The sequence below is a fragment of the Embiotoca jacksoni genome, unplaced genomic scaffold (genome assembly GCF_022577435.1).
Source record: "Embiotoca jacksoni isolate LCO1_2020_lvr unplaced genomic scaffold, fEmbJac1.0.p SCAF_3, whole genome shotgun sequence".
In the NCBI taxonomy this organism is placed as follows: domain Eukaryota; kingdom Metazoa; phylum Chordata; class Actinopteri; family Embiotocidae; genus Embiotoca; species Embiotoca jacksoni.
Genome location: NW_027185381.1, coordinates 3,972,562 through 3,992,079, shown reverse-complemented (window position 1 = coordinate 3,992,079; position 19,518 = coordinate 3,972,562). Strand labels below are relative to the sequence as shown.

Genomic DNA, 19,518 nt, shown 5'->3' with positions numbered 1-19,518 from the left:
ATGGAGCACATTATTTCAAAAGGCCTAATCTTTACTTATATCTTCACTGGCAAATTGTAGCTTTACTCGAATGTTCTTTTCTGACAGAAGAGTATTTTCCTGATAAACCTCCCATACAGGTTCAATTTTGTGCAATCTCTTTTTGATAGTAGATGCTTAACTCTGACACCAACAGCTGCAATAGTTACCTTCAGATGCAGTGCTGAAACTTCGAGACTTCTTTTTCCATCAAACTGTCTGCTCTTGGGCTGAATTTCCTGGTGCAGCCAGCCCTGGACAGATTGTCAGTAGGTTGAAATCCACGCCTTTTGAAGAACGTTTTTTTTTCTTTTTTTACAGTGCAATGATTTATTTTAAATAATTTAGACACCTTTTTAAATCCTTTGCCAGACTCACAGATATGCACTGCCCCTCGGAGAGGTCTTTAGATCTTGGCATGAAACCACACACTTTAATAGCAAAGGGAACACCGGACCCTTAATGTTGGAGGTTTAAATAAGACAGGTTCCACTTTGGTGCCTAATATCCAACCCGATTCATTTTATGGGTTTAAAGGCGTGATAAATCTTTTCTAAGTGACTGATCTTTTTTTTATTATTATTTATTTATTTATTTAAAAGTATTAAAATTACAACAAAGTCAATTGTACGTGTCATTTGTTTCAGTATATTGCCTATAATAATAGGCAGTTTTAAAAAGAGGATCAATTGTTTGCCTGTTATCTGGGAAAAGTCAACTTCCATGAGACTTACTTTTCACTTTCGTGAGTGTGTGTTATGTCATCTGTCTAGTAGGCAGAGTGTCCAAAGAAGTTACATTTTATTAGTCGAGCAGCTACTCTGACATCTCTGTTGAAAACACGTTGTCCTTCGACACTAAACTGTACCTGTTTGTTTTGGATTACTGAAGTTAATTGTGAGGACGCTGGTAACTCTGAGTTAAATGTTTTTTTATTGATAAAAGCAGCGGCGTCTGCTGTGTTTCTGATTCGGTGGGACCGTAGGAGTCAGACGGCGGGGAGAAAGGACGAAGGGAGCAACAAGGTGATTATGGAATGGATGCTCAAGGTCAGAGGTCAAGCAGGAAGTGCCTCGCTCAGCAGATTCTACAACAGTGCTCGCTTGTCTTCTGATGACCCCCGACCCCTTCTATGCGAGCAACTGCATCCACCGTGTCCCCAAAATGTCTCCCATCACACATAAATTGCAACGACGTAAGCAAACACCACAGTATAGTACACGCAAGTATAAAATTTGAAAACAGAAACCCAATCTGTGTCTTTGTGTCCTTCAGATGTTCTTGAAGGGAAGTTTCAAGTCTTAAATTTGAGATTAGAGTTCACTGAGTTTTGTAGTTTTGAACACAATGATCACAGGAATAAATGTATTATCGCGATCTTCAACTCTTACGTACAAAATCAGTTTAGTGAACTGTAAATACTGAAAGAGCCTATTTTAATTGGTTTTTAAACCTAAAATTTTAAATAAAAAATGATTGCACTTTATTACAGGTTTATATTCAAAACACTCCTTTTTGCTTGCAGTATACTACCAGTCCAAACTTTGGACACCCACTCAGGAGATGCTTTTTATTCATTTGTACTATTTTAGATTCCTCAAAGAAGCCACTATTTTCCTTTGTGACAGCTTTGGACTCCATGAGTTCGTCACCTGGAATGGTTTTCAGTTAACAGGTTAACAGTTAACAGGAGTTAAATCTGTAATTTGCACGAATTAAATCCCGTTCTGTAAAACCATGTTGTACATTAGGGGGCAGTAGTGAGTCACAGTAGCGTTAAGGCTGTCTGCCCTCATTTCGATGTTACACTGAAACCTGTGACCCATCAGATTTGGTGACGACAGTGTTGGTTAGGTTGATCAGTTTTAGTGTGAGGGTGCGAAAATCAGAGCAGATCACAGAATCTGTTGTTTTATAATTATTGACTATGAAGTTAAATTATATTCACCTAATCCATGATCGACCAAAAAGCCTGTAGTTTATGTTTTAACTTGTTTATCTTTATTTTCAGGAAGACCACAATAGCAAAAAAAAACAGTGACTGCAAAAATACATATAAGTATTTCATTGAGAGTATTTTTCAGTACAACTTATATTGTCATTTGCTAAACTAAAGATCTGTTTTGAATTGTTCAAAAGTAAGCTTGGTTTATTTTCTCCAAAACAAATACCTCAACTTGGTAGACAGATGGATGATGAGGTGATTGAGCTCATCACATACAGCCATCGTAACTGGTCTTAACCATATATCAACAAACAGCCAACTAAGCATTGTAAACACTGTCGGCAACATTATACAGAGTTGTTCTGCGTAAAGATATTCAGCCCTGAATTTCATCAGCTGGACTGGATCGCTCGAAGCACTCTCTGATGTGCGCCTTGAATGACAGACACAGTGAGGACCACCATCAGCCGCAGATGTGGCAGCCCACCGGGATTTGTCCTGCGTATACAAAGGTCAGATACCCGCCGACGTTATTCTATTAGTTGCCTTTATGAGCCATCACCATAGCTACCGTGAGCATTACCAGCTGTTTACTCATCATAAACATATCAAATGTCATTCTTCTCCTCTCTAAGAGCTCCCCGGGGCAGTGGATGTTCACTCTTGTTCATCTTATCTTTTGGTGTACAACAAATAGTATATAACTACTGTAATAATCCACATTACGGCATCAAGTGCTCAACTAAGTTAAAACAAGCAACGGCCTATTATTACCTCATGAAAAATGAGCTAAAACACCTCTTACAGAGCAGTCTCACCAAGAAGCAGAGCGATGCAGTGCTGCATCAGATCACTCCACGATCACCCGACCTAAACCCACCGGAGATGGTTTAGGATGAGTCACACTGCAGAGTGACGGAAAAGCATATATACATGCAGTTGAATCTGTTTAGAATCACACTGTATGTGTTAAGTGTTGTTAATATTATGTTTTTACCGCTAACTGTGACTGGGCCCCGTTGCAGCAGTTTATTTTTGTCTAAAAAAACCTCTCCTCCATCAAGGTCATCTCCCAAACTTGCTGCCGTCATCATCATTAACAAACTGCTTAGTTTTCTATAAATGAAAAAAAACAAAAAAACAACCATGTCTGCAAAAAAATAACACAACATTAAACTTAAACGACTGAACCTTTTACACACACACACACACACACACACACACACACACACACACACACACACACACACATGCACACTCATTTTTCCTTTGGCTGTTAGCAGTTAATAAATAAAGGCAATAAGCATTGAGAGCTCATTAATATCAGTGAAGGTGAGCGGCTAACAGCCCCGCGAGGCTGCTGCAGTTGACACAGGAAATGAAAGGAGAAAGCCGACCGCAGCTAACGCTAATGCTAACACAAAGACACACTCATGCAGATTGTGGTTTTCCTTATGGTCAAACTCCCTTTTGTCCCTCCATACTATATATATTAAATAATATTGTGTTGTGTTGTTGAATAAACGATACACTGCTAATTTGTACAAAACAGACCAAGACGGTTGCATTTATGTTAAAAAATAAAATTAAAAAAAATTAAAAAATGCTACTGAAGATGCCAGATAATTGGAAAATAAATGCGGGAACTTAAAACATGAAAATGTTTCATCACGTGAAGCCTTCAGTATTTCAGGAATTATCAGAGTGTATAGATAAGAAATGGGACCCCCTTTAATAAGTTTCCATATCAATAATCATATAAAGACATCTTACTGTATGTATGTACAACATTGATTACGCTGCACCGTGAGGTGCATAAAGCAGGGTGATGTTATGAACTGTTTCTGAAGCCTTTCAAGGGTCTCCTATTGCAGATTTCCCAAGTTTGACATATGTCCATACCTAATACGTCAGCATTATGTGATACCAATAACAAACACATATTTGGTCACACCTACTTTTTCAAGGGTTTTTATTCATTTTTGTAAACAAAATCAAACATTAAACAAAGAAATGTAGGATTCATATTTTAGATTCTTTACAGTAACCACTGGTTACCACGCAGACAGCATCTATTGGCAGCATCTTTGTATTTTATACCAACACAACTGATGCTCTGCAACTGATTGTGAAGATCAGAAATTCACCCAGATATCTCTTGACAGGACTCACCTGATAACTGAAAACCGTTACAGCTGAGGACCTCAGCTGGTTAACATTTTACCAACAGTGTGCACAACTGTCATCAGGGCAAACAGTGGCAACTTTCAGGAGTCTATATAATTAAATGTTTTGCCTTGTTTAACTCTTTAGTTACAACATACATACAACACACGTTACACACACACACACACACACACACACATACACACACACACACAGTTTTCTTGGTCTTATTTTACTTTCTCCTCTCTCCTCTCTCCTCGCTTCTCTTCTCTCTCAGGACTCTCCATCACCAGGAATCCAGACCGTACATGTGTGTGTGTCCCAGTGTGTGTGTGTCAGTGTGTGTGTGTGTCTGTGTGTCAGCATCAATGTTACCCTCAGTGTTAGTGTGACCTTGGCTGGACTAATTATTTCAGTGGAGAACACAGGAGGAGAGCACATTCCTTTGCTTCTAATGATTCATAAACAGTTTTAACAGTGTACTCCATCAGGACGTTAATTAGTGTGTGACACAAACACACACATGCGCACACACACAAAAGTTACAACCAAGGAAACAAAACTATCATCTTATACAAATCATTTGTATATTTTATATTTCTACACAACACAAAAATGTTTGATGGAATATATAACAGATGGCGTGCAACTACAGAACACCTTTTCACTTTAGCCCTTTACAATATTAGCCACCCATTCACACACACACTGACACACTAATAGCAACGAAGGTGCCATAGAAGTAGCTCACCTGCCATTGGGGGCAACTTTGTGTTCAATGTCTTGCCCAAGGACCCTTCAGCTTGAGGACAGGAGGAATTAAACTGCCAACCCTACAATTGAAGGGCAACCCACTCCACCATCTGAGGCTCAGACATCTAGATGTTCATAGATGAGAAATGTCCATTTTTGTGCACCGGGCCGGCTGGTGGATGGTGTCTTGCAAATTTCTGACGAGCAACAGAAGTAACCACTGAACCACTTTAAGAAGGAATATCCCCCAAAACATGTTTTGGTGATTATTTCTTTATTGAGCTTTTATGTGGCTTAACAATAGGCAGTAGGCTCAATAGGTATGAGCACTGTAATAAAGGATGGATTGAGGGACTGTAGTACAGCTTCTGTGACCACAAGAATGTTTCTTTTACCCATAAACAACAACTAAATTCTTCAAGTTTAGATGTACTCTGTGTTTTGGCAAATAGATTTACAAAACATATTTTTATCATCTGCTGTCGAGGTGTTTGTATTTAAACCGCAGGGGTGTCATATTTTCAAGATATGGAATATCAAAAACAATAAAAGAGTCAATCAATGAGAGCCGTTCTACAGGAATCATAATAAAAGAGAGAAATCACACACAGAGAACTAAAAGAAAGAAGGGGGGGAAAGGATGAAATTTGGGCTTGGATTTGGAGTCACACTGGGCACATTTTCTGGGTCTGAGGCTGGTGATCTGCGCTGAGCCGAGCTGAACCAGGATAAGTCTGGAGGTAGCGTTGATGCCACAGCTTTGATCTGCATCCTTCCTGTCTGGGAGCGTTTTCAGGACAGCAGTGAGCCGCGCTGACGAGGGGCTGATTCGTTGAAATTAAATGAGCCTGTTCAATGCTGACCTCAGCTGGACTGACGGGTTTAAATAAAAGTAACATTGGTCAGGTTAGTGTGTAAGTAATAAATGCATTGTTTTGTGTAAAAGACACATTTACTCATTTTATTTACTGGGTTGTAACTAAATTAAATTTAAATTGAAAAATGTCCCCTTGGGGATTAATAAAGTAACTACCTAACCTAAATAGCAGATACACAGATTTTTTTTTCATCATTTTCATGGATGGTGTAGAGAAGAAATTCACTAAGAAGTTTATCGTTAAGTGTAAAGTTGTTCATATTTTAAGTCAAGCATCTGAATTGGATTTACTGATGTCAATGCCTTTTCCTGAGTTTTGATAATCTACTAAAATGGTATAAACATTAAATACACACATGTATATTTATAAGTAACCTTGAGAGTTTAGTACTTATGTAGGCATTAGGGTGGACATTTGATATTGGGGCCACTGAGATTGAGATTCAGCGTCAGTGTTGGTGGGTCCACCCGTCACCATTGTAGCAGTGCTTGATGCCATTTAACTCTCAGGAATTTTTTTATGAATGTCACGGAAAGGTATATGGTAACTTGTGAGGTTTTCAGTGATTCAACTTTTCACTCGATACTACAATGGAAAAAAAAAGTATACTGTGTGTTGTCAGACTTTTGGGTTATGCTGTATAACTTTGTTACAACGGCAAACTATTTTAACACCTGTCTTCCGTTTCGTGTGGAATGCAGTGAGTTATCCCATATGCGACAATGTTTCCCTGTTTGCAGTGATGTCAGCTGGACATAAAGGTCATATTATAAGGCTTGTCAAGGATTTGAACCCAGGACCTCTTGCACCCTAAGTGAGAATCATACCCCTAGACCTTGGAGCCAACACCAATAAGGAGGTGATACAGCCCAAACAGGTGGTGGTTCATCTTAACTCTAAACAGGTCATCTAGGCCTCCACATCCTTAAATGGCTTGTGGAATACCAATATCAATAGGCTCCAGAAATCTGACACCACATTGGAAAAATTGTGTAATAAATTGTACTTGATTGTAAAACAGATGTACTTTTGGACTGCACCAATGTAAGGTAGGCTATATTTTATACATTTAATGTAACTTTAACCTGTGCCACTGAAGAAATTCTTAACTTGTGTGTATTCACTGATTATGAGACTGATCTAACCTTCTGGCTGGGTGATGAAACTTCAGACTCGCGATGTAGTTTTGCCTTTTTCTGCCAATGTGACATAAGATTCAGGTGTTTTCTTAAACATAAAATGATTTTTGCATTCTTACCTCAGACATCATCTTCATTGGAGTAACTCTCCTGAATGTGACCTGATAATGTAAAAGGGCTCATCCGGGATTTGAACCCGGGACCTCTCGCACCCTAAGCGAGAATCATACCCCTAGACCAACGAGCCGACGTATAAATTCCTACACATCTGTCATTTTCAGCAAAGACCTGTCATTTAACTGTTTCAGCTGGTGATGTGGCAATTTGAGGCTACAGATTTTATTAAATTCAACAGCACCCTCTGGTGGTGGAGATTATGAGTTCATCTTGCTGCACATTACGAGCAGTACGGAACCCTAAAACGTCCTGCCCTGACGTGTACACATCCTTAAATATCTACTGTGGGTCCAGAAGTCTGAGACCACATTGTAAAAAATGAACTTCAAGAAATCACTTTTGGATCCCATTGCATGTTTTCTGTAATCAAGTAATGTAATCAAGACAATGAGTTCTTGACCTTCTTGGTTCATTTAATTTCAATCCATTAGTTATCCTTTGTCCTCCCAACTTCACCCATTATGTCTTTCAGCCCTCCACCACCCCCTCCCTGGTCCTCCTCTCTCTGCAGGTTCCAACCGGCAGGAAGAGGAGGAGGACAAATAAAATAAGAAAGAAGAGAAACTGAAATTTGTAAACACGTTAACACAGATGAGATTATCTCAAACAGTTTAAACTAAACCAGTGAAACACAAAAGGTCCTTCACTGTTAAAGTAGATGTCTCCTCAGTGGTGTGATTCGACACATGGCTATGGGAATCATCATCAGTGGGTCGGGGGCTTTCTTTCATCGTATAACTTTCAGAAGGTTTCAAATGGAAGACTTTTACATAAATTATTATTCTGTGTAGTTAATAGTTCAGGCTTTGAAAGACAGGATGGAGACAGGCCTACTTATTCCACAATTGTACATTGAACTATATGCGAGTTCCCTGGTCACTCCTGCACAAACTCTCGCTCCAGACAGCAGCTCACATATCCGCCGTATTAGCTTCACTTTTGTTCAGCGGGAGGAAGTGGTGGGGTGACATTTATCTTTGGGCTGTTTACACTTTATGGTTCAAACATCTTTGCAGTTTCCAATATAAAAATTCAGTCAGATTGAATTTTTGTCAGATTGCTAAATTCATACACAAGTACTGAAAGGGTCTTACTTAGCAAGTATTTAGCAAGGTCATAGGTCATGTTTAAAGTGCACTTCAACACAGGTGTGTTTCCTTCATATATATATCGTATATTGAATTGGAAAAACCGTAATGTACATGTGAACAAGTGTATCTTTAACACTAATTTCCCCAAAAAGCAGTCTGTCAGATTTTTCAGTTGAAAATAAAGTTAAGTGTGTTTGAACGAGGCTGAGATGAATCTGTGGTGAGGGCAGGTAAACGAGGCCCAGCTGGAGAACCATCAGGTCAATCAGGCTGTGGGCGGGGCCAAAGTTCAGCCCCGCAAAGCCACAAGTTTGCACAGGTGAGCATGTTTCAAACGGAGATATAACAGAGTGACCACATACTAGACATAATGCTGGCCATCTGAATCACTCTCTGCCTGTTCTGCAGTGTTTTGACTGTAACATCTGCTGCTAAAGAGTTCAACCAGGACGTCCATCCCACATCCACCAGGTTTGGACACCAGAGACCAGACCGGCCTGAAGTTCAGCGAGCAGCAGGAAGACCTGATCCACACAGGAATGAATACAACACTGATCATTTTCATATGAAAAGGTCTCACTCAATACTCAAACTCTTTTAGTTTTCTGGATCAGTGATAAATATTCAGAGCTTTGAGTCAACATACCAGGTAATACCTATAAATGGGCATTGTAGCTGATGATTCTCTTACTTTTGAGTCACATGTATGATGCTTGGTAAAAAGAAAAACAATCACTTGAGGCTTCAATTAAGTTTCAAATGGAGATTTGGGAAAAGACTGCAATCTCTTACAACAAGTTTTAAAAGTCTGATTTGAGCTCATCAAATGCTTTTAAATCCATTTTGAAAGAACAGGAGATTAAGTTGTTGGCAAGTCAATATTTGACTGCTGTTGTTGGATACATGGCTCGTATAGCACTTATCTTTTGGGATCATATATATTGTAATTTGTGTGGATCTGTGATCCTCATGGCAGGTTTATAGATTACCTCCATAGTATTCCATTATTTTACATGGAACCATCTGTTTACTGCTGTATATCTGTGATTACATTACATGCATGATGCATTGCTCTGAAACTAGATTGTTTTGAGGAAACTTAAAAACCTTAAACATTAGTCTAAATACATGCGAAGAATGAAGATAGTAACCTTTATGATCTGCCACTGTTTAGACCTTCAAGTTTACATGTTGATTGGAACTGTCTGTAAAAAAAAAGATGAATGGCCTCTCTGAATCATAACAGTCACGATCAAGCACACAATCTGTGAACTGGATAAACTTTTTTTTTTGTGCTTAAGCAAAGTTGTTTCTATAAAACATCACATTTATGATGTCTTTGATTGGCTCATTTGGACAAACTATAAAGAGGTGTGGAAGGGTTTAAAAATGATACGTTTTGGTTTTCTAAAATGACCACCTCCATGATTAGGTGTTAATGGTTGTTGTCTTTTGAAAAGCAATTTTTCTTCTTGTCAATTAAAAAAAATAATTAAATAAACTGAACAAATAAAGAACACCCCTCTATCCAAGCTGTCCAGCAGGAATCACAATCTTTTGAAGAACCCTTGACTTGGAGGTATCCGGAGCCGGCAGCTGAAGGGGAGCCTCGTTTCCCTCCAAACTTTGAAGTGAAGGTCCCGACACCGGCTGGCAGCATCAGCGCCGTCTGCGGAGAGAATGCCGTTCGAGTGGAGGTCAAGAGAGACCTTCTAGGGATCGGCCAAGCGGTCCGGACTGCTGACGTCACGCTGGGAGGATGTGCTGCCACAGGGGAGGAGACCGAGGTCCTGGTCTGAGCTGTACGGTTGTGACAGCCAACTGGTGGTGAGTGTTGAATGTTCAGATGAGTTTATATTTTCAGTAAGTTTGGAGACTGGTTGGGTTGTTCCAATCGTCAAAAAAATTTTTTTATAGAGGTCTACGCAATTTGGATGCAGGGACTAGAAACAATTCCAAGACGTGTGGACAAACATATTTATGCAGGGATTTGGGCCCAGTAAAACCAGGCCGGTCTATACCAACTCATGAATGTGCTGATTATAGACTTGACGAAGTCATAACACTTTTAACACCAGTGGCTTGCGACTTCACTCAGTCTTCAGGCCTCTATCAACGGCTGCTGCAAACACGGTGACTAAACCCAGACAGTAAATGTGCTTTGAAACCAAAACTAGGAGTAAAAACAGGCTGAAAAGCTCAGTAGTGCTGAAGAGGTTACTTCTAGTATTTGTGTGAAATATCCAGGTCAAAGGAATTTAACTTGTCACAAAACTGTTTCAGATGTATGAGGACTCGTTCGTGTATTTTTTTTACACTGGTCTACTCGTCCAGTCCTCTGGGGGACAGTCCCATCGTTCGAACCACAGACGTTTCCATCAGCATCCAGTGTCACTATGAGAGGTCAGAGTCTGTTCGAATCTAAACCAAAAAAGGCAACTTTTTTTGTTTCCAGGAAAATCTTTTTCTTACTTTTTTTTTTTTTTTTTACTTTTTTTTTTTTTTTTACTTGATTATATATAGGAAGCATGACGTGAGCAGTGGTCTGATGAAGCCGACCTGTATTCCGCTTAGTGACAGGAAAGTTCCACAGAAAAATCTCAACTTCTCCCTCAGAGTCATTACTGGTGGGTCTTTGTGATATATGGACTGGAACAAAGGATTTCTTCCAACTGGTTTCATTTTGGCAAATTACAACTATTTAATTACCTTTTTTTTGTTTTTAAAGTTCCAAGTCTTTTTGTCCCATGTCTCTCAGACGAGTTTCCTCGTTTGTCTGCTCAGTTCCTGCTGGGAGACGTGATGAAGTTCGAAGCGTCTGTGAAACAGTTCCATCACGTCCCTCTCAGAGTGACTGTGGACAGCTGTGTGGCGACTGTGGTCCTGAATGTCGACACTGTCCCTCGATATGCCTTCCTGGGAAACACTGGGTCAGTTTATTTTTAAAGCACCCCTGAAGTCCAAAAATATGCCATTTATGAATTCACTTGGATGTTTGAGCTTCACTGTGCAGAACGATTTATATGCAGAGTTCGACACAAGAAGGCATTTGGCTGCTGAGGAGTAGAAAGATTCTGCTCACCTTAAATCTCAGTGTACAAGCAGCATGTGTGACATCACAACTGGTTTAAATGGGATTGAGGTCAGGTGTTGATGTAGGAAAGTCTGACAGTCAGTCACTCCTTGGTCTCTGGTCTTAGTTCTTCAAAGCTTTGAGGTGAAATGCTGGAATGTCATATCCCTCTGTAAAGGTTGATCTATTAATGGTCTGGTCACTTTTTGTCTGACTGACTGCGTTACATCAACTGATCTGGTTTCCAGTGTTTTAGAACGCCATGTACTGTCTGTTTAGAGACCTTCACCTATCTGTGATTTAACAGAGAAAGACATTCTCTGCTTTTGAATAACAATCTGACTTCTAATGCCAACTATGATGATGCTTTTTGGTCAGCAATGTTCTGCTGGAAACTGAAGGCAAATCCATGAACAATGACAGCAAGCTGATTCACTGTAAAAATCTCTCCCACGCTGCTTCAGTGGAAGGATACAAGTTAAGGAAATCTGACCCTTTGGACAAAGGAGTTGGAATGAAACCTGCTGCCGTTTGACTGCTGCCTGAGAAATGGAGCAGAATTTTAATGATTTTTTATTTTATTTTACATTTCAGGACTGTTTTTTGTTTCCAAATCCATGAATGTGACATTCGTATTTGATTTGTATCTCCAATTGTAGGACCTTATTGTACAGTGTTGAATTTTCTAAATGTTATACCTTTCTCCCTTTAACATTCTGCTGGTCCTCTGTGCTGTGTTCAGATGTCTGTTTGACAGTCAGCTGACAGGCTCCAGTTCCAAGTTCCTGCCTCAGGATGACAAACTGCAATTTGAGGTGGAGGCATTCAGGTTCCAGCAGGACAACAATGGAGTGGTAAGACATATCTGATGTCCTACCAGACAGCTGCTGGCTTCAGTTTATGTCTCTTAAAAATAAATAACTTTTTTTTGTTCTTCCTGTTTCTCTTCAGATCTACATCACCTGCAATCTGAGAGCTACAGCAGCTGCTGCACCTGTCGATGCCACAAACGAGGCCTGTTCATTCTCCAATGGGTGAGACACTGCCAACACTACAACTCCCGTCAACCTCTGCAGCAAACACAAAAATGATATAATCCTTAACTGGTTGATTAGATTTAGAGTTCTGACTTTGTTAATCGTATTTCTGCACCAAAAAACAGAGATCATTACTTTATTGTTTTAGATACATTAAAATGTTCCACTAAGATTGCTGATAAACCAACTTAATGCATTTAGTATATTCCACTGAGTCAATATTTATAATGGCAACAATTTGTAAAATTATTATCATATCTAATAGGTTGGAAATTATAGAAGATTGGCAAAAAAAAAAAAAATTTTGAGTTGACTTATTAGTACTGTAAGAGAAACATTTAATTGACAGGTGGAGGGAAGCCAGTGGCCGCCATCACGCCTGTTCCTGCTGTGACGCAGACTGTGAGAAAGGTGGCAAGAATGACCTGACCACAACAGGTATGGCGGTTGCAATAGGAACCTGACTAGTTTCTTTTTTTTTTTTTTTTTTTTTTTTTAATAAAAGGTACCCGTTTCATGAATGTTGATGTCATGCTGTTCTGTGTTGCAGGTACTCCCTGGGAACAAGAAGTGTTTGTTGGACCACTTGCAGTGAAGGAGAGACTGCTGAAGTGAAGAGAGAGGGGGGAAAAAAAAGAAAAAATTCAGAATTACATGTAATATAATAAAGCTCTTTTACACTAATCAGACCTCCGTGTGGCTTGTTCTTCTGGTAATATTGAACCAAATAAGACTGCATATCTGAGAAAAATGGAAACTGTGAATGGCTGTTATAAATTGTTACATTACTAATCTCTGAAGTGGTTGTTTCATTTGTTTATTTTTTTTCCTGCAAAGTTTCATAAGTGTCCCAACAAGCCTGAAACCAAGAGGCTAACATACAAGCTAACAAATGGAGCCAAAAATTAACCATAGAAACAAGGATGCTCATATGTTGGAACACAAACTACCCTTTCAACAGAAAGCCCAAACTAGGTGGCTGATTAGGTGCTGACGGTGCAGAAAGGACTCCTATAAAGCTTTCATGGTGGACAATTTTATGGCATCAATTCTATAGTTGGTGTACAGTCATTTAGCCATAACACAACCAACTCTGTGGTCCAAACTGTCTTGGCTTGTCTGAACTCTGGATTATCTTGTTAGCCAGCTGTTTGCAATCTGGACCTTTGGAAAACATGCCTGAACCCGATGTGCTTAAATTAATTGCCAGTAAGTTTATGGAACTACTATTCGGTTCTGGAAACACTGCAGTGCAACATATTTGGGCTCTATGGAGGACCTGCTTCTTCTATATGAAGGGCTTATTCTGAGGGTGATAAACTCGAAACATTTATGAGAATCAGGTGATTATACACCAGTTTAAACATAATTATGGATGTTGTTCCATTTCATCCTAAATCCTACACACTGGTCCAGTGGTGGCAACCGTGGTCCAAAATGTCAACACTGTCCCTCGATATGCCTTCCTGGCAAACACTGGGTCAGTTTACTTTACCTTGTGGTTTTAAAAACACCCTTGAAGTCCAAAAATATGCTGTTTATGAATTCTCTTGGATGGTTGAGCTTTTCTGTGCAGAACAATTTATATGCAGAGTTTGACGCTAGAAGGCATTTATGGCTGCTGAGGAGTAGAAAGATTCTGCTTACCATGTGTGACATCACCACTGGTTTAAATGGGATTGAAGTCAAGTGATGATGTAGGAAAGTCTATAACAGTCAGTCACCCCTTGGTCTCTGGTCTTGGTTCTTCAAAGTTTTGAGGTGAAATGCTGGAATGTCTTATCCCTCTGTAAAAGTTAATGTATTGATGTATTAATGGTCTGGTCACAAAACATAATTATGAATGTTATTCTATTTTGCCCTAAATCCTAAATCCTTTAAATTCGCTGTAACCACAGTAACTAAGGGTTTTGCCCAATCAACCAAAGATCCTCCTTTCTTTCATTCCTCCATCAGTCTCAGTCATGCTGACAGCTGATGGTTGTCTTGCTGTCACTCTCTGTCTTCGACTGATGACCTTTGACCTCCGGTTTGAGTGGTGCACTTTCCGGCTCCAGGTCTGTATCGGATCGGTCGGCAGTGCTCGATGCTGTGTGGGGCCAGCTGCTCTGCTCTTCCACCATCGTCCATTTCAGATGACATCACATATGTGGACACAGCTGGGGAGGCCGTGTCGCCATGTATCATAGAGGTCTGTTTTCTATATATAATCCTGACCTACACCCTCCTCCTCCTCCTCACCATTGAGCCGCCGTGTTCCCTCTCCACGGCCTGAGCTTCAGGAGCATCAGCATCCATCACGGGCCGCAGAGGAGCCTCATGTCGGACTCATCCGTCTCTGTTCTCCGTCTCCCAGGGGAGGAGAAGACGACTGCTGGCTGGATGACCTTCACCCTCCCGTTGTCCTCACAATGTTTATACACCCCATGCCCTGCGGGGTCACTTTGACCCCTTATTGATTAACCGTACCTGTGTCCTCACAATGTCTATATACTCTGTTCCCTGCCGGGTCACTTTGACCCCTTATTGATTTAAATCCCCCAGATTGGCACATGTAGGGCAGTATGAAAGTGCGCAACCTTTGCAGACATATTTCTCACATCTGCAGCACACAGTGTGTGTTTCGCAGTCCTTCTTCGGTGGGCAGATCTGACACCTCTTCCTCTTACTTGGCCCAGCTCGGACAGACGCTAGGGCAACCGGGACCTCTGGTTGATCAAGTGATCTAGCCATCCGAACAGCTTTCACAACTGCTGCAGAGGCTTCTGTGCGTGGGAGACGTCGTCTTCTTTCAATTAACGGTGTCACAAGTGCCTTTCCCAACTGCTCCAGGAACAACCTCCTTGTGTTCCGCTTACCAGGCATCCAGGCAGTGTTGATCTCTCTCCATATCGCGAACGCGTTGTAGGAGGAAACATCAATGATGTTGTGGAATATGATCCTTCTGCAGCTGTGCGTTCCAATCACCTTATCTAGGTTGTCAAGGCCTCCTTTGTTGCAGTTGTAGTCCAGGATGATGACTGGCTTCCTGTTGTCCAGACCGCTGATGTCAGCCTCTGTGTGCAGTGTGCTCAGAAGTACTACATTCTTGTTTTTCTTTGGTACGTACGACACTACAGTTGTAGTGGGCATGAATGTGAACTTTGATGAGAACACCTCTCTTTCTTTTACCATAAGCAATGAAGGTGGGAGCTTAGGCTTGTTCTTTCTAACTCTGCCAACCATGGTGAGATCCCTCGTCAGAAGCTGTTGTCCCAACTGGTATTAGGTGAAGAAATTGTCACGTGACATTGTGGTGACCCACAAGCCCCTCTGTGACATCAAGCACAACCCTCGTCCCCTGGTTTTTCTCCGAGACACCACTGATTGGCTTCCCGGTGTACACTTGCATCTTCCAAGCGTAGCTCGATTTCGCGTCGCAGGCCACCCATGACTTGATGCCATATTTTGCTGGCTTGCTGGGCATATACTGCCGGAATGGACATCGACCTTGAGACCAGAAGGGATTGGTTAGCATCGGTGGGTACTGTCAGTGTCACAGAGCAAAAAAAAGAAAAAAAATCCACTCATAGCAATCGCTGGTGAACTATCACTTTTATTACAGATGTGAATATGTATGTACATGGACCAACCTCTGAATGAAACCAGTTGCTCATCCACTGTCACCTCAGCCCCTGGGTTGTAAAGGTATGGCAACCGTTCCACCCACGTGTCCCAGACCTCTCTTATGGCTGCCAGTTTGTCTGTCTTGTGTCTCGCGTTCGTCACAGCGCAACAGTCTTGAGTAAGTGTGAATGAGTTTGAGTGGCATTGTAGCACGGAAAATCACTCTTCCGCTCTCTGCGTCCCATAGACTAGCTGCAGCCTCACCTCAGGACCTGTATACACCTGCTAAGATTAGCAGTCCTATGTGGGCATGGAGGTCAGTCTCGTCCATGTGTTTCCAGCTGTCTTTGTATTTTTGTAATCCCTCGAGATTTGTCATCGCCAGGATGATTTTTTTGTATCTCTGACGTGATGAACAAAAAGAATGTAGAGACAATGTCATGCGTGTGGGAAACGGCATAGGCTGTGGGTCCTGGGGTGACACTTGTTGGCCCATTGCATTGTTGCACACTGCCATGTTTGTCATACACTGTTGAAGACCATGCTATTTCCCCGTTTTTCGACAAGAATGTCTCTCTTTCAACTTCAGGGATAGGTTCTTCGTCTTCTTCTGACAATGGCACATCGTGCTCCGTGTTATGTTCTTCACCATCTTCTTCTTCAGACACATCCTCAACCTTGTATTCACAATCAGAGTGGTCTTGTTGCACGTTTGAAAAAATCTGTTCTCTGTTGAGCAGTAAAACGTGCAGTCATGGCTTCAGCACGTGATACGAGCTCTTAATCGCCATACATTTACCCAAGACAATATTAGTATCTCCTTTATGCAGTACCGCTTACACGGAGATAAAAAAGAAAGCCACCATTGTGTCATTGTGGGGGTTTATATTTCATAATGGTGTACTCACTATATGTAAAATGACATCTCATTTCAACTTCAATAATCGATCCAAAAGGGGGACATGTAAGCGAGCAGCACGGGACTGTGGGTCAGAATTACCCGAGGACAACGGGAGGGTTAAACCGAGGTCACAGAGTCGAACTCGACAACAAAGTCTTCAAAATAAAAGTCTACAACACTCAATGAATTAGAACACAGTGATGAACTTCGGCTGGTGTCTCAGTGATAGATTTATTTGATGTATTTTTACATTAAACTTAGTCATTTTAAAGAGAAATCCATAACTTAAAAAAAAATACTTCTGTCTTGTTTTCTTTTACTTAGTTCCTCTGAGGATGACCCATAATTCTTTAGTTTATTCTTAGTATAGTCTAATAACAGAAGGTGCTGTTGTTTCATTTGGGAAGATTAATTTATTCATTAGCACTGGCTGCAGCATTTCCCACAGGAATCAGGCAATTTGCACTTGTGGCAACTTCAACTACAGATTCAGTAGGAAAAAGTTTTTACTTTGGGTATTACACTCCAGCCATGTCTTTGCAAATTAAGAAAAAAAACATGTTCTGAAAATGAATGGGTCTAAAACAGATTTTCCATAAAAAGAATATAGTAGAAATCTTTTTTTTAATTTTTTTTTTTAAGAAGCTTATATATTTCTTTTTCATCTTTGATAATTAAAAAGAGATTATATAGTTTTCATTTAAAATGTATTTTCATCTTTAACAACCATACATTTCTAATTATACATCTCTACTTCTAAACTCATAAAGAGTTACTCTGAATGTCATTCCCCTGGCCTCTAGCTTTACTATGAGGTTATTTTTTAACTCAAACATTAAACAAGTCTCTTAAACTGCAGTTTTTCATCAGTGCAATATTGTCAAATCAGGAACGTCCTGTCCTGTCCTATGCAATGTTAAAAAAATTAATCCATGTATTTATGACTTCCAGGCTAGATTATGTTATTTCCTTACTATCAGGATGTCCCAAAAACTCAGAAATGCAGCAGTTAGATTAATAATAATAATAATAATAATAATAATAACGTAATAATACTCTTTATTTGTATGGCGCCTTTCAAACAGGAAATGCAGCTGAAAGTGCTTCACAGCAAGATAATTACATGCAGTGTTCCACATAAAAACAGACACAGAGGAACACCCAAAAATACAGAAAAGAAAAAACAGAGGGAAAACAGATAAAATGCGTAAGAACAGATTAAATTCATAAGAAAAGATTAAATGCATGAGAAACAGATCAAATGCATAAATTGAATACAAGTATATCAAAATATATAGGCAAAATATGAAATGGGCAATATGCATTTCAAAGGGGCGGCAGTTCAAGTGCATAGCAGGTGCAAGAGAGCAGATAGATAGAGAGTACCGACCAGATTTAGTAGGAGAGATCATATTTCTCCTATTTTGGCTTCTCTTCATTGGCTTCCTGAAAACAAGAATATCATTTTAAATCCTTCTTACTTACAAAGATCTCAGTGATCAAATGCCACTACATATCTTAAAGACCACATATTATCCTGATATCCTGATCCTAAAGAACACCTCGTGCAGGCTTACTTGTGGTTACTAGTAGAATAGGAAGCAGAGCCTTTAGCTTTCAGACTTCTCTTCTGTGAAATTAGCTCCCAGTTTGGGTTCAGGAGGCAGACAGCCTCTCTACTTTTTAAGTTGATGCTTAAAACTTTCTAATCTGATAAATCGTATTATTAGGGATAGTTCAGATTACCCTGAATCATCCATATCCATCCCAGTGTAGTCATGCCTAACAATGAGATGTAGTCGTGCTGTCTTTGGCCATATGGGTATTATGAGTGATTTTTAACAGTTTACCTGTGGCTTATATCCTACAACAAAAGCAAACCCACATTTGCATCTACAACGATCTATCTATCATCTTTATGATAATGTCGGATCCCCTCACTAAATTTTTCAGGACAGGATGCTTGTAGGCAGGTTTTACACCCAAGAGTTTAGGACACTGGTAAGGAGGAAAGAAGGAGTGGATTTATTGTTAAGCTGTGGAAGGGAAATAGGTGGATAGATGAAGGTTTTACAGATGGCTGATGGAGCTGGCCAGAGTGAAGCGCTGGCTGGCGATGAGCAAAATGACTGGAGACTAGTGGCTGGAAGAGGTTGATGTAATAATAATAATAATAAACTTTATTTGTATAGTACAAGACATGCAGCTCTTTACAGCAAGATAATTACATGCAGTGTTTGACATAAAAAAAAAAAGATATAAAAAAACATTTAAAAGTATAGAAAATAAATGAGATGCATAAAAAAAACAGATAAAATGCAAGAAATTAAACACAAATAGAGTTAAAATAAAAAATAAGCACTATGCATGTTAAAGGTGCAGTGGTTTAAGTGCAAGTGGTTATAGTGTGTGATGGAGGGACGTGCAGGGAAACAGGGAGGCAGGCAAGGATCCTAAACACATACGGACCAATGTTAGTCAAAATCTTACAAGGAACTTCAAATCTGCAGTATAACTCTAAGCAGCCTAGAATGAAATAGACTGGCTGACACAATGAGCCAGCACAAACATGGTTGCCAAACTGGGATTCATTAACTGTATGCTGGTGTGTAGATGAGCAGCAGGCCAGTAAATGCAGGAGAGCTGATAGGAGACAGGTTTGCAGGAGAGCAGGGAACAATGCACACAGCAGCATACCAACACACAGATCCACGCACAACACACACACAGACAC

General features: G+C 40.2%; 1 long non-coding RNA gene, 1 other non-coding gene and 2 pseudogenes across 2 annotated transcripts; 1 reads left to right on the top strand and 3 right to left on the bottom strand.

Annotated features, from left to right (window-relative positions):
• Positions 1-7,074: 7,074 nt before the first annotated feature.
• Positions 7,075-7,146, bottom strand: trnap-agg (transfer RNA proline (anticodon AGG)). Its single transcript has one exon. It is a non-coding gene; the product is annotated as a tRNA-Pro (tRNA).
• A 1,391-nt stretch (positions 7,147-8,537) lies between these two features.
• On the top strand, positions 8,538-12,741 carry LOC138205916 (zona pellucida sperm-binding protein 3-like; annotated as a pseudogene).
• A 50-nt stretch (positions 12,742-12,791) lies between these two features.
• LOC138206249 (uncharacterized) lies at positions 12,792-14,572 on the bottom strand. The gene is made up of 3 exons (XR_011178925.1): positions 14,519-14,572; positions 13,925-14,064; positions 12,792-12,883 (listed from the first exon to the last, which is right to left on the bottom strand). It is a non-coding gene; the product is annotated as an uncharacterized lncRNA (long non-coding RNA).
• A 2-nt stretch (positions 14,573-14,574) lies between these two features.
• Positions 14,575-16,749, bottom strand: LOC138205912 (piggyBac transposable element-derived protein 4-like; annotated as a pseudogene).
• Positions 16,750-19,518: the final 2,769 nt, after the last annotated feature.